We start from the raw sequence: 14,091 nt of genomic DNA on the forward strand, positions 1-14,091 counted from the left end.
GGCAGCAGATAGACATTGGGCTTCTGCTCAAATCCTGTCTCAATGCAAGAACACTTTGATCTAATAACATGGCATTCTGTGCTCACCTTGCTGACACTATCACTGAAGACAAATTGTGTGCATAAGCAAAGGTAGTGAAAAAAGCTGATGATTCCCGGCTGTCAAAAGATATAGCATCTGAGTTCTTAAAGGCTTGAAGGTAACAAGCAGTGATCTAGTTGAGAAGCAAAGTCCACATGGAAGAAGCACACCAGTTTGTGTGATTATGACGTATCGACAGGATCAAGTATTAGGCATCAGAAAACCCAAAACAATCATTTCGATGACAACTAGTGGGGTTGGAGAGGAGACCTAGGCTTATCAGTAGACAACTCAGAAGGGTCACAAGGAATGGACAAGCCAGTCGGGGTGCAGTATAGCACCGAGGAAACACACATGACTCTAGTTCTTAAATGTTTCCTCCCCTCAACTCTCATGACCCCAGGTCTACCTTACGATTTTGGCTGGACCAGAGCGTGTGTACTGATACAGTAAGAGTTCTCAGCACATGGAATCCAGGACAGATAACTCCTCGAGAACAATAAAGGTGGTAGCAATACCAGGATGGTGTGGGGGAGGTTGGAGGATAAGGGGGAGAAAAGGGGGAAGTGATCACAATGATCACAATGATCACACACACACACACACACACACACACACACACACCATGAGGGATGAACAACAGAAACATGGGTAAAGAGAAACAGTGGGCAATGTAAGATAGGAAAATAATAACAATTTGTAATTTATCAAGGTATCACAAAGATGGGAGGGTTGGGGAGGGAGGGGCAAAAGGGAAGCTGAAACTAAGGGCTCAGGTAGAAAGAAAATGCTTTGACAATGATTATCGCAGCATATGTATAAATGTACTTGATACAATTGATGTCTGGATTGTTACAAGAGCTGTAAGAGCCCCCAATAAAATGGTTTATGAAAAAATAATTATCAAGACAAACAAGAGTTTGTACCCCAAGAAGCTTATATTATACTAAAAAATATATCAACAAATAAACAAATGTAAATATTTTCTCCCAGTTTGATATAAATTTTCATTGTTTTATAGTATCTTAGGCAGAACAGTGCTGTTTTCTTGCTTGATTCTAATAATTATGTGTGTTAGTTACCATTCTGTTTTTTTATAAATTATACTTTCAATGCAATATTTAATAAATCTTTTAAGTCAAGGTAATAAGATTTTCTTCCAGAAGTTACAGTTTTAAATTTTATATTAAGCCTATGATATGTTTAGGGTGTTACAAATTTAGTTCTGAGATTCTTATAAAACATCTAAAGGCCTATGTTATCCAAGATAACTTAGAAAGGAAGAACATAAACACTGTCTTATTTGAAGGCTTATTATGTAGCAATTCTGATGAATATATTTGCAAAATAATTGCAAAAACATCAGAGATAAAAAAGAGGATATTGAAATACCCCCAAACATAGAGGAATAATCAATTTTTGACAAAGCTTTACAACATTCGACAGTCAAAATAATCTTTAAAATCTGGTGCCTGGACAATTTGATATTCACATCCAAAATAACAAAAGAGAGGGAGAGTATCAGGAATGGAGAAAGTGGGAAAGGAAATGAGGAAATAAAATAAAAAATATCTCCATATGCTTTATACTCTTAAAAAAATAAAATCACCACAAATTATCTGATGCTATTGTTTTTAGTGAGAGTTGCTATTGATCCAAGTTTAACTTATGACAAGCCAGTGTAAGTAGACGCGCTCTATAGAGTTGTCAATCATGTCCTCTGGGAAACAGATAACCAGGTCTTTCCAGATTTATACACTGAAAATAGGTCCACAATAAATATTTACTGAATTAAGTGATGAGTTAATGAAATTACTCAATAAACATACCATCACATCATGGATATGTAGACTGAGAACTAAGGAAACTAACAACAACAACAAAATCTATTGTACAGTTTCTCCATGTCCAAGGAAATATTCTATTTCCTTAGTCCAGAATAATTTTCCTTTCTGGGTTATAGCACCAACTTCTTATTGATATTCCAGCCTCCTGGTTTTTTACTCTATCCTATCAATTTTCTGATCTGAAGGAAGACTAATCTTTTCATAATTTCATATCTATTGGTAATTATCCCGAGTCAAGACCAATGTCTGGTACCATATTAAGCACTCAATAAATATTTATTGACCGAAAGAATGAATGAGTATTGCATTATAGATTAAAATTATTTAGTGATTGAGCACTACACTGAGATTAAAATGAAAAGTTATTATCATAGCATAATAGATCAACTCTATCTAATTTCTAAAACTGCTTTACCTGAAGCTGAAGACCATAGCTGTTGCTTAACTAAAAGTGGTTTCCTGAAAGTACTCATTTACTTTTGCCTCTAGATCTCATATTATATACATATATAAGGAAGAGCTTTATATCAAAAAGTAATTGTATATTAAGAAAACATCCCAGCCCAGTCCAGATCAAGTCCAGAAGTCTGATATTAGCCACTATGTCTGATACTAGTCTATACATTCCTCTTCAGACTCATTCAAGACACGTAATGACACAGAATGCAGGAAGATCACAGGCCAGTGGGTGGAAAGTCTTGTGGATCCAGTAGTGGTAGACACATCTCAGTACTGGCATGGGTCTCCATGTGGCTCCTCCAGGTCCAGGGTTTTGGCTCCATCAGTGTAGCCCCATGTGACTTGTAGCAGGAAGGTATAGCAGAGAGAGAGTTAATACACTGAAAGTCCTTAAATTCACATGGGCTACTGGGTCCAAAGTCAAGGAAGCAGACAGCAGAACCCTCCCTAGGCCAAGGCAAGCAGAGTCTGCCTCCCCGCAGCAAGCAGTAAGGTGGGTCACTAACAGTCAGCAGCTCAGGAGCTTAGTGAAGCAGGCTAGGATGAGATATCGAACTCAAGCAATGCAAGATGACAGGATCCATCAGCCTCAAGCTCAAGCAATGTACACACCAGCAGCATGGCAAGTAGATCTCAAAGAAGCCTCAAGCTGTAGGGACATGGTCCACAGATTGTCCTGGCTCACAGGTAGTGTAGCTCACAGGATGAAGCCGAGAACTAGCTACAGCAGCTGCATGCACATTCATTAATCATCAGAGAACAAGACAGGAGGTGGGGCCTTACAGTCTCATTTATCTATTTGCCCTCCAATCAAACTGTGATCTGATTAATCCCACATGTTCCTATTGGACAGATTGTCACAGTAAATCTACCTATCACTGTATATATATTTATATATAGAACTACAAATGAAATAACATATGTATACATATAATGTTCCTAGTGTGGAAAGCAGACTAATGTGTGAGGGGTTAATACAGGAAGAAACCTCAAATAAAGTGCATCCTTGTTTATGCTACTTAGGTTAAAAAAATGCAGCACACTAACTTCCTTCATTGTGCTCCCTGTAACCTAATGTTTTACTCTGCTTTTATTACAGGACTCAGTGGTGAACTATTTGTATAAATTGTTCTGCTCCTATTGACTCTTCTGACTTCTAAGATACCTTTCATACATACCTTCAGGTCAGGAGTGAAGGATGGATGCATTTGAATTGTGGTGCTTGCAAAGCCCATTAAAATCCCATGCAGTACAAATGGACAAACATATCTGTCTCGGAATACATGTGGTCAGAGTGCTCCATGGAGGCAAGAATGGTGATGTTTGGTCTTGTATGCTTGGTAAAGTAGAGGGGAAGCTGAAAAGAGAAAGTCTCTTGATAGATGGATTGAGACAGTGGCTGCAACAGTGATCTCAACAGTGGAGCAGGTGGGAGGCATGGGACAGGGCAGTGTTCCCTTCTGGTGTGGATAGTGTTGCTATGAGTCAGAACCAACTTGACCGCATTAACAGTAATCACAGAGTAAGTCTGGTAACCATGAACACATCTGGGTTTTTGAAAGTAATTGCTTTGTATTCGTGCATCAAACAAACTTTCAAGAATAAGTACTGCCAGGAAAGAGGATGACAAGACTCCATAGAAAAAACTTTTGACATTTAAGCAGGAAAAAGCAATCCCTGGAGAAAGACAAGATGCTTGTTAAGTGGAAGATCAACTAAAAAGAGGAAGACCATCAAGGAGATAGATTGACCAAGGGCTGCAAAATGGGATCAAATATATCAATGATTGTTATCATGGTACAGGATCAGTGCTTGTTTGGTGGCACGTAAGGTCATTAGGATTCAGAATCAACTGAGCCAACCCTAACAGCAACATCTATCAGTCCAAGGTTCTAAGTTTAAAGACTGGGAAACGAAACCTCAGAAAATACATTAAAATAAATGTGCAACTTGTTCTGCTTGTAGAGTTTCCCATTACACTACATTAAACTGCTGTGCTTTCTGGGTTTTTCCATTCACTCCTCCATAGATTACTGAATATTTCTCTTTTAGCATGCTCACTAAGAGCACATAGATTCTGGACCAAATTATTACTTCAATCCTGCTTACATTATTCAATATTGTGTGATGTTAAACAAATTTTCTATCCACTTAGTCCCTCAAATGTATTGTGAATCGCACAATAGCAGAAACTTCATAGGTTTGTGTCGAGGGACACCTAATGCATTTGATATAATTTAAGCATCTATCATGCAAGCACTACATAGGAAAATTTTAAAATTTATTATTATATATTTAGAAGCAACTTTCAAATTTTGTATCTGGCTCTACCAATTTAGGGACTTATATATCTCACAATATCTAAGTGTAAGACTTAAAGAGATGTTTTCATCTGAAAGATATCAAGTTTTGGGTATTTACTGCACATAGAATGATATAATCAATTAGGAATCAATTTACAAAGAAAAGCTTATCCTGGATTTTTCTCCATAAAACTCCATGAATAAAATAAACGATGTCTTCACCGCTGAAAATCAACAGGCATTATAGACACTCACAAAAGTTTAGTAAGGAAATTATTTTCTTCTTCACACACACACAAAGTATCTTAAGAAATAATTTCTTCTTGTGGGGAAAAGTTTTAAAAGTCTAATGATAATTACAATAACAAGTTGAAAAATGCTTCATCAAAAACATTGACCTACAGTCTTAGCAGGTGCTCGTTACATGATACATTTTAGAGTTAAAAATAATTACTCCCTTGTAATCTCTACATATATTGTAAGCAATAATATTGAATGTAAAATTTTACTTTAAACCATTCATGTGGCAGGGGAAATAACATGAATGATGGATTAAAATGATAATTTCTTAGTCATAAATACTAAAACTACATGTTTAAGTCTATGTAAAGAAAACATATCTGTAATATACTATTTATATTAAATATATGTAAATATACTTTTGACCACAATATTGTTTTGAAAATGGCATTTATATAGAGTATTTAATATCTCTATGTTGAGTATCAACACTGTCTGTCAGTTTATCACACTGTGGTGGCCTGCTCGTTGCTGCAGTACTAGAAGCTAGTCAGTGGTATTCCAGATACCAGCAGGATAATCCAAAGTGAACAAGAGTTTCCACATTACAAAGAATTGATATGCTGTCCACTTCAGAGTAGTTAGCGATGAAAAACAATACAAATGGCAGCCTCACATGGTCCTACACTGAAAACCTCATGGATAGTAGCAGAAGATAAGCCCCTCAGGATAGAAGGCTTGCACAACATGATTAAGAGCTGCCTTCCTAAAGTAGAGTCGACCACAATGACATCGATTGTATAAAGTCTTTATGATTATCATTGGTGATAGAAATGACATCATGAACATCCTACATGAAGAAAGAAAAGGTCAGTATAAAGACAGGAAAGAAAGGAGACATCAAAGTGGATTTCAATAGAGACTCTAAAACTTGCTCTTGATCTAGAGTTGGTGTTCTTGTTAGGGGCAATACAATCACGTCCAACCCATAGTGAGCCTATCGGCAACAGAACTGAATACCACCCAGTTCCGTGTCCATCCTCACAATCATTCTTATGTTCAAGTCCATCTATATAGCCACTGTGGCGATCAGTCTCCTTGAGGACCATCCTCTTTTTCATACACTTTACCAAACAAGATGTCCTCCTCCAGGGTAAGGTAGCTCCTGATAATATGTAACACAAAGTCCCGCTATCCTTGTCTCAAAGAGCACATTGGCCTTACTTCTTCCAATATAGCTCGATTTGGCCTTTCACCAGTCCTTGGTACTTTCTATAGTCTCTAGAACCACAATTTAAATGTATTTATTCTTCTATTGACTTCTTTATTCAATGTCCAACTTTCACGTACATATGATGCAATGGAGAACATTATGGTTTGGGTCAGGCACACCTTAATCCTTGCTTTTTTAATGCTCTAATGAAGCTTTGTGAAGCATGTTTACCTAAAGAAATAGGTTTTTTGATCTCTTGATTGTTGCTTCCATGAACATTGATTGTGGATCCAAATAAGACAAAATCCTTGAAAACTTCAACCTTTTCTCCATTTCATGATATTGCCACTCCCATTATTTCTCCTGAGGGTTTTATGTGTCCTGAATTCCGTGTGTTGAGAGCTTGCATCTGTACCAATGTGTGTTCTCCGGGCTAGCCAGATTTGTAAGTTAGAACTGGGTTATGATTGGGGGGGGGGGGGAGGACGGGTGGGCGGGTAGGAAGTATTCATGAACTAGATAAAGGATGTATGATTCATTGGTACTATATTATGACTTGGTTGAATCACCTCTTCCCTATATCACTTCCACCGTCCTCTTTCACATTGATATAGTTACTTGTTTGGGATCTTTGATACCTGATACCTGATCCCCTCGATGCCTCAGGATCACACAGGCTCCTGTGCTTCCTCCATGTGGGCTTCTTTGCTTCACTGCTAGTTGGCCACTTTTTTGACTTTAAGCTGTTGAGACCCCAGACGCTATATATTTTGATAGCCAGGCACCATCCACTCTCTTCACTCCCACTTCATCTGGTTTTCTGTCATTAGTGTTTAATGTGTCAAATCTGTTTTCAAGGTGTTCTCAAAAATGAAATGGTGTGGGAATGTCTCAATTTTCTTCAGCTTCATACTGAACTTATGTATAAGCAAGTGATGCTCTGTTCCACAGAGGGCCAGGGTGTGGGATTTGAATTTCTATTGAGTTTCTCTAGAATGTTTTCCTACAGATGTAGTGAATTTTATTTCTTTGTGAATACTTCTGGGGAAGTACATGTGTTTAATCACCATTTGTGTTAGTAAAACAAGTAATTGCTATGAACAAGTTGTTGGTTTTGCAAAATTTTATCATGTGTTCTCCATTTCCTTTCTATCACCAGGCCCATATTTTCCAACTATTGTTCATTAATTTTTATTTGCAATGTTTGCATGCCAATTATTAATATCTATACATGCATCTAGATGGCATGTTAGATCAATTTTGAATGAAGTCAATTGTAGAATGACTAAATTTCTTTATCAATAGCTTTTGGGTTGGTGTAGAAAATTGAAGTATATTGGTACTTACTGGAGTTTCGTGAAGGCTGATAGATAGAATCTAATAACAGATAGTACTGAACTTGCATGGTCAGGAGAGATCAGTCCATTACCTGTCTAAGCCTTTCAGGAGTAGGGCATCATGTTTAGTCAAGTGGAGAGGCAGCTGAGATGAGAAAGGCCTTCAAGGGGAAGAATTGAATTAGTAGTTGCCACAAATAGAAACAATCATGAGAGTGGCACAGAACTGGACAGTATTCTCCTCCATCGTGCAGGAAGTCAAGACTGACTCAATGGCAATTAACAGCAACAATGATTGCATTGGTCAAATCAGCTCTACTAGGAGGACTCTACAGATTTTTATTTGTTCCTTAAACTCTTAAAAGAATGTTCAAAAAGAATATGAATTGATCCTTTCAATGAAGTTAATTTTCTTTTTGATGCGATATAAATCAAAGAATGCAGAATTATTATAGGAATGGTTAGAGAGATGGAAACACTGCTTCAGAAATGTGTAGTCCTAAATAGAGAATATGGTGAAAAACAATATATTCACATTTTAACAGTTTTGTTTCATTAAACTCTTTTTTTTCTAGCAATACCTTTTTACTTACTCTTTATATGCAACCTGATAAATGCATATACTAACTGAGGTAGTTAGTTTATTGTGCCAACCTGGCCGATAAACACATGTGGGATTAATCAAAGGGTGAGAGATAAATGACTCTCCTAGCCTCAACTTTCTTGTCTTTTGCTCTTTGATATTTGGACCAGTGTGCGGCTGCCTTGTTTGTTCTGTGCCTCCATTTGAAAGCTACACAACCTGTGGGCCACTTAACCTATGGACTGTGTCACTGTATTTGAGGTTCCTTCAAGACCTGCTTCAATTGGAATTACGTTTCTTGAGTTGGGGACTGTTAGACCCTGTGATCTGGCTGACAGTTGGTGACCTGCCTTGCTGTTTGCTGCCTGTGCTTGGATAGCCTGATTTGCTCTACAGAGGACTACCTGGTGGCCCTCAAGACTTGAAGGGCTGCCAGTGTCTCACAACTGTCTCACGGGAGTGAGTTGCAATGAGCAATTTGTACTGCTTTATTATTTGTTTATTTATTGTGTTGTATATCTATCTGTATAAATATATATACATATAATTATTAGCAATCTGGTTTTGTCTCTATAGAGAACCCTGTCTAACACACCAGCACTTTGTGTGTGTGTTAGCACTTTGTGTTAGACAGGATTCTATAGAGACACAAAACCAGGACACTTAGGATTACGTATAGATAGATGATAGATAGATACAACACAAAGGAATCTAACAGATAATTAGTCCACACAGCAGTACAGAGGGCTCAGTTCAACTCACTTCTGTGAAAGAGTTAATATACTGGAAGTCCTCCAACTCATGAGGGCTGCTGGGTCCAAGGTCAAGGAAGCAGGCAGCTGAGTTTTCTCTAAGGAAATTCAGGCAGTCTGGCCACAGGCAGCAAACAGCAGGGTGGGTCACCAACAGGCAACAGCTCAGGAGCTTAGCAAAGAAGGCAAGGACCATATATTGAACTCAAGCAATGCAAGACGACAGGACCTGCCAGCTTCAAGCTCAAGCAATGTATACAGCAGTGTGTTAGTCTGAGTGGACTAGAGCAACAAATCCACAGACACTCTCAGATGTATATAAGAAAGAGGGTTAGATACAAGAGCAATTGGATATTGAGAAAACATCCCAGCCCAGGCCAGATCAAGTCCGTAAGCCTGATATTAGCCCACATGTCCAAAACCAATCTATAAAGTTCTCTTCTGACTCAAAAAAATATGCAATGACGCTGAATGCAGGAAGTTCACAGACAAGTGTGTGGGAAGTCTTGTGGATCCAGTGGCGTTGTAAGCATCTTAGCACTGGCAGGGATCTCCATGTGGCTTCTCCGGTCCCAGGACAAGGGGTCTACCAGTGTAATGCCATGTGCCCTGTCGGTAGAGCAAATCTCAGGAAGTGAGGAGAAAGAGAGAAGTGTCTCCTGTCTCCAAGGAGGAAAAACAGGAATTCCCAGAATCCTTTTTATTTGCAATGTTTTCTATAAATGTTTGCTATAAACCGATTGACAGAATAGCCTCCACCCTTTCACTATTAAACCCCTCAAGTCCCAAATTGACACCAGATTATGTAACTACCACAACCATCAGTGTGGCAAAGCAGTTCTCCAAGGAACCCCAGGCTCTAGCAAAATGGTACACGTGATGACTCTCCCACAGGTATTCTAGCTCACAAGTTGAGACAGAGAATTAGCTAAAGCCGCATGCTGGTCCAATCACCAGAGAGCAACAGAGAGAGAGGCAGGCCTTGCTGAGCCATTTATCCCCTTGCACTCCAATCAAAGTGCAACCTTAATTCCACATGTACCTATTGGCCAGGTTCCCACAATAAATCTACCCATCACACACATACAAATAAAATCATTTTTTTGTTTAAGGCATATACAAACACATATACACACACTCATACATACTTACATATATAACAATACTCACTTTTTAATTTTCTTGGCATTGAAAAATATTATTTTCATATCTTTTACTTGAAATATCTATATCTTTTGTTATTATTTAATTTTAGTGGCATCTTTTACCTTGGACCAGCTGAACTCATTTCTTTCACATTTAATGCTGCTTTTCAAATTATCCAAAAGACCCAGTGTCTTTGAACAGTTACTCAAGGTCTAACCCACCAGCCATCCTCCCTTAACATGTTAGGTTGGTGGGATTTCTATGAGTCAGAATCATTTCTGTAACAGTAGGCTTTGGTTGGTTTGAATTATGTAGAGAAAGATCCTAGGGGAATAAATTATTTAAGTGCTCAGTTGCTTAATTAAAGGTCAGTAGGTCAAAATCACCAATATTTCAACATAAGAAGGTTACATAAAGATCACAGTCTCAGTCAGTGCAAGTTAAAACTGACTACTCTACAAGAAGTACTGGTATTATCTGTCCAATGATTTCCCATCTCCCTCTCTGTTGCCACCCATTTCTGTCAATCACCAAAGACATTGACATCTTTGTAAATATCTATTAAATTTTGCACACCACAAATTTAGGGATGAAGGTGTTGAAGAATTCAACTGTCTTCAGTCTGAAAGTGAGCAGTCATTCAATAGAGATACATTGATAATTAGTGGTGACCAAAAGGCAAGAATTGAAAACAAAGTCGAAGGAACAGTAGTTGGAAAATGGCTTTGGTGATAGAAATGGAGCCCAAGATCTCATGAAAGCATTTTGCAAGAACAACAAATTATTCATCACAAAACTTCCCTCCACCCCCAAACAATACAAAAAGCAACTATAGATGTGACCTGCTCCAGATGGAAAACAATGAAATAAATGGGGCTACATTTATTAGAAGAGAAAATGGAGAAGCTAAATAGCACCTAAATCCAGGCCAGGCGATGCCAACGGAAGCAACCATTAATTGCACATATGGACATTCAGATTGAAGCTAAAGAAAACTGAAACAATTCCATGAGACCAAAAATACAACTTTTAATCTCTCTCTCCTGAATTCCAAAAATCTCTCAAGAACAGATTTGATGCATTGAACACTAATGACAAAAGACATGGTGAGCTGTGGGATGACATTAAGAACACAATACATGAAGAAAGCAAAAACTCTTTAAAAGACAGGAAAGAAAGAAAAGATCAGGCTGGATGTCAAAAAAGACTTTAAATCTTGCTCTTATTTGAAATTTAGCTAAGGCACAAAGAAGAAATCATGAATTCAAGGAACTGGCAGAAAATTTTAAATGGGAGCTCAAGAAGACAAAGTAAAACATTATAGTCAAATGTACAAAGACTTGGAGTTAGAAAATAAAAAAAGAACACATTCAGTATATCTTAAAGTGAAACAACTCAAGAAAATATTCAAGTTCAACTTTGTAATATTGAAAGATTCTATGAGCAAAATATTGAATGATACAGGAAGCTCCAAAAGCAGATGTAAATAACACCCAGTCATTGTACCCAAAGGACTGGATGGCAGTGCACCTTGTCAGGTGGCAGCACAGGAGCAGGAAACAAGGGTATATAATGAAGAAGTCCAAGCTGCACTGACAGCATTGGTGAAAAGCAATGCTCCAGGAATTTATGGAATACTAGTTAAAATATTTCAACACAGTGATGAAATATTCACTCATTCTTTCCAGGACAAAAGGTTGTGGAACAAGCTATATCATTGTTGACATCAGATGGATCTTGGCTAAAAGCAGAGAATGCCAGAAAGATGCTTATTTGTGTTTTGACTGTGCAAAGGCTATCGACTGTGTGGACCATAACAAACCATCGATCTCTTTGAGAATAATGGGATTCCCAGAACACTACATTGTGACTTTGCAGAATTTGTACATGGATTAAAGGAAGTTGTGCAAACAGAACAAGGGTATCCTGCATGATTTAAGTGTGCATTACATTTATGTCCTTACACCAGACTTATTCAATCTGTATGATAAGAAGAGCATCGTAGAACCTGGATTATGTGAAGAAGAATGTGGCATCAAGACAACCTGCAATTTTCAGCTATTCCAACCTTGCTTTGTGAAAGTGAGGAGGACTTGTAGCTCCTGATGAAGACCAAGGATTACAGCCTGTTTTATGGGTTACAATTCAATTAAAAAAAAAACCCCAAGTCCCCACACCTGTATCAGTTGATACTGTCATGGTAAACAGATAAAGGGTTGTAAATTGTCAAGGATTTTGTCTTGCTTGAAACCTTAATCAGTGCTCATGGAACAGCAGTCAAGAGACCAAAAGATGTATTGTGTTAAATAAATCTGCTGCGTATGTTTCTTTAAGTTGTTGAAAAGCAAGGATGTTACTTTTAGGACTAAGGTGTGTCTGGCCCCTGCGATATTTTCAAATGCCTCACATGCAAGCGAAATTTGAATACTGAATAAGGAAAACCAAAAAAGGATCTATGAATTTGAATTATGGTGCTGGGAAAAAGTATTGAAAGTGCCATGAAATTCCAATAAACAAATATGTCTTAAAAGAAGTAGAGTCATACCGCTCCTTAGAGGAGAGGGTGGAGAAACTGTCTTATGTCCTTTAGGCATGTTTTCAGGAGAGACATGTCTCTGGAGAAGGACATCATGCTTGGTAAAGTAGAGGGGCAGTGAAAAAGAAAGAGTTTGATAGGACAATTGTTACAATAGCTGCATCGCTCAAACCTTGGGCGAATTTGTAAGGAGCCACAGGACTGGGCAATGTTTCTTGCTGTTGTACATTAGGTCACCGTGAGTCTGATTTGACTGGATGGTACCCGACAACGACAATGTCCTGCCTTCATATTAAAACAAGGCCATGCACTACTTTTCCTTTTGTAATTGACTTAATTCAGTTAGATCCATCAACTTTATAATGTTCTTTTAAAATAAATCTTTATTCTTTATAGCTGCATAGTTTTTCATTATATGCATGTCCATGTAGAACATAATATTTATCCATTGATGGCTACTTAGATTGTGCCTTTTGTTGTTATTGTTTTGAACAGTGCTGTTGTGAAAAGTGTGGATGTGTATATTTATAACTCTTCTAGTAGATCTTCAGCATATGTGGCTCAAAGTGGAGATTTTGCACTATTTTTGTGATGTGCTGTCTAGTCAGTTGCAACTCATAGCAACCAAATGCACAAAATAAGGAAATAGTCTCCCATCCTAAAACTTGTTCTCATGGTTCAGTCCATTGTTGCAACCCCGGTGTCAGTTCATCTTGTCTAGGGAATTCTTAGTTGATCCTCTTTCTTTTTTCAGGCATGATGTCAGTCTCCAGGCTCTAGTCTCTCTTTACAATATGTCCCAACCACCTGAGAAGATGTCTCAATTCCTTGCATCTAAGGAGCATTTTGTCTGTACTCATCCCAAGACAGATTTGTTTGTTCATTTTGGCAGTCCGTTGTACTTTCAATATTCCTTGCCAGCACCATAATTCAAATTCATTGATTATCTTTTAGTCTTTTTTATTCAATGTTCAGAGGTCTTGACTGTTGCTTCCATAACATTGATTATGGATACAAGGAAGACAAAATGCTCGACAACTTCAATCTTTCATTTGCCTTCAATGATGTTACCTATTGGTCCATACATTCCTGGAGTTTTGTTTTGGGCTACTGCCTTCAGTGCAGGTTGGACTTCTTCCCTTTGTACCACTGGTCCTTGATTATATGCGACCTCTTGAAATAGTGGAATGCTGAGTAGTTCTTTTCGTTACAGTGACTGTGTATTCTTTCAATCTTCTTTAGAGGCTTTCTGCATTTTTCAATATTTGGCCAACAGAAAGTTTCAATATTGCAAATCAAGGCTTCATTTTTTTCTTTAGCTGTTGTGTTTAACGCACTATTTTCTTCCTTATTGATTTCATGCTTCTATATCTCTCAATGTTGCCTTACACTACTTCTGTTTTAGGTTTATGTTTAGCTTTTGACTTCAACATTTTTTTCCAATGGCTTTAGCTACTCTATGATTTGAGCAAGTTTAAGAGTCCCTTCTGACATCCACTGTGATCTTTTGCCTCTCTTCTGTCTTTTGAATGACCTTTTGCTTTCTTCATATTCTTGATGTCATCTCATAGCTCAGAGGTCTTCTGTCATTAGT

The sequence above is a fragment of the Tenrec ecaudatus genome, chromosome 3 (assembly GCF_050624435.1).
Source record: "Tenrec ecaudatus isolate mTenEca1 chromosome 3, mTenEca1.hap1, whole genome shotgun sequence".
Lineage (NCBI taxonomy): Eukaryota > Metazoa > Chordata > Mammalia > Afrosoricida > Tenrecidae > Tenrec > Tenrec ecaudatus.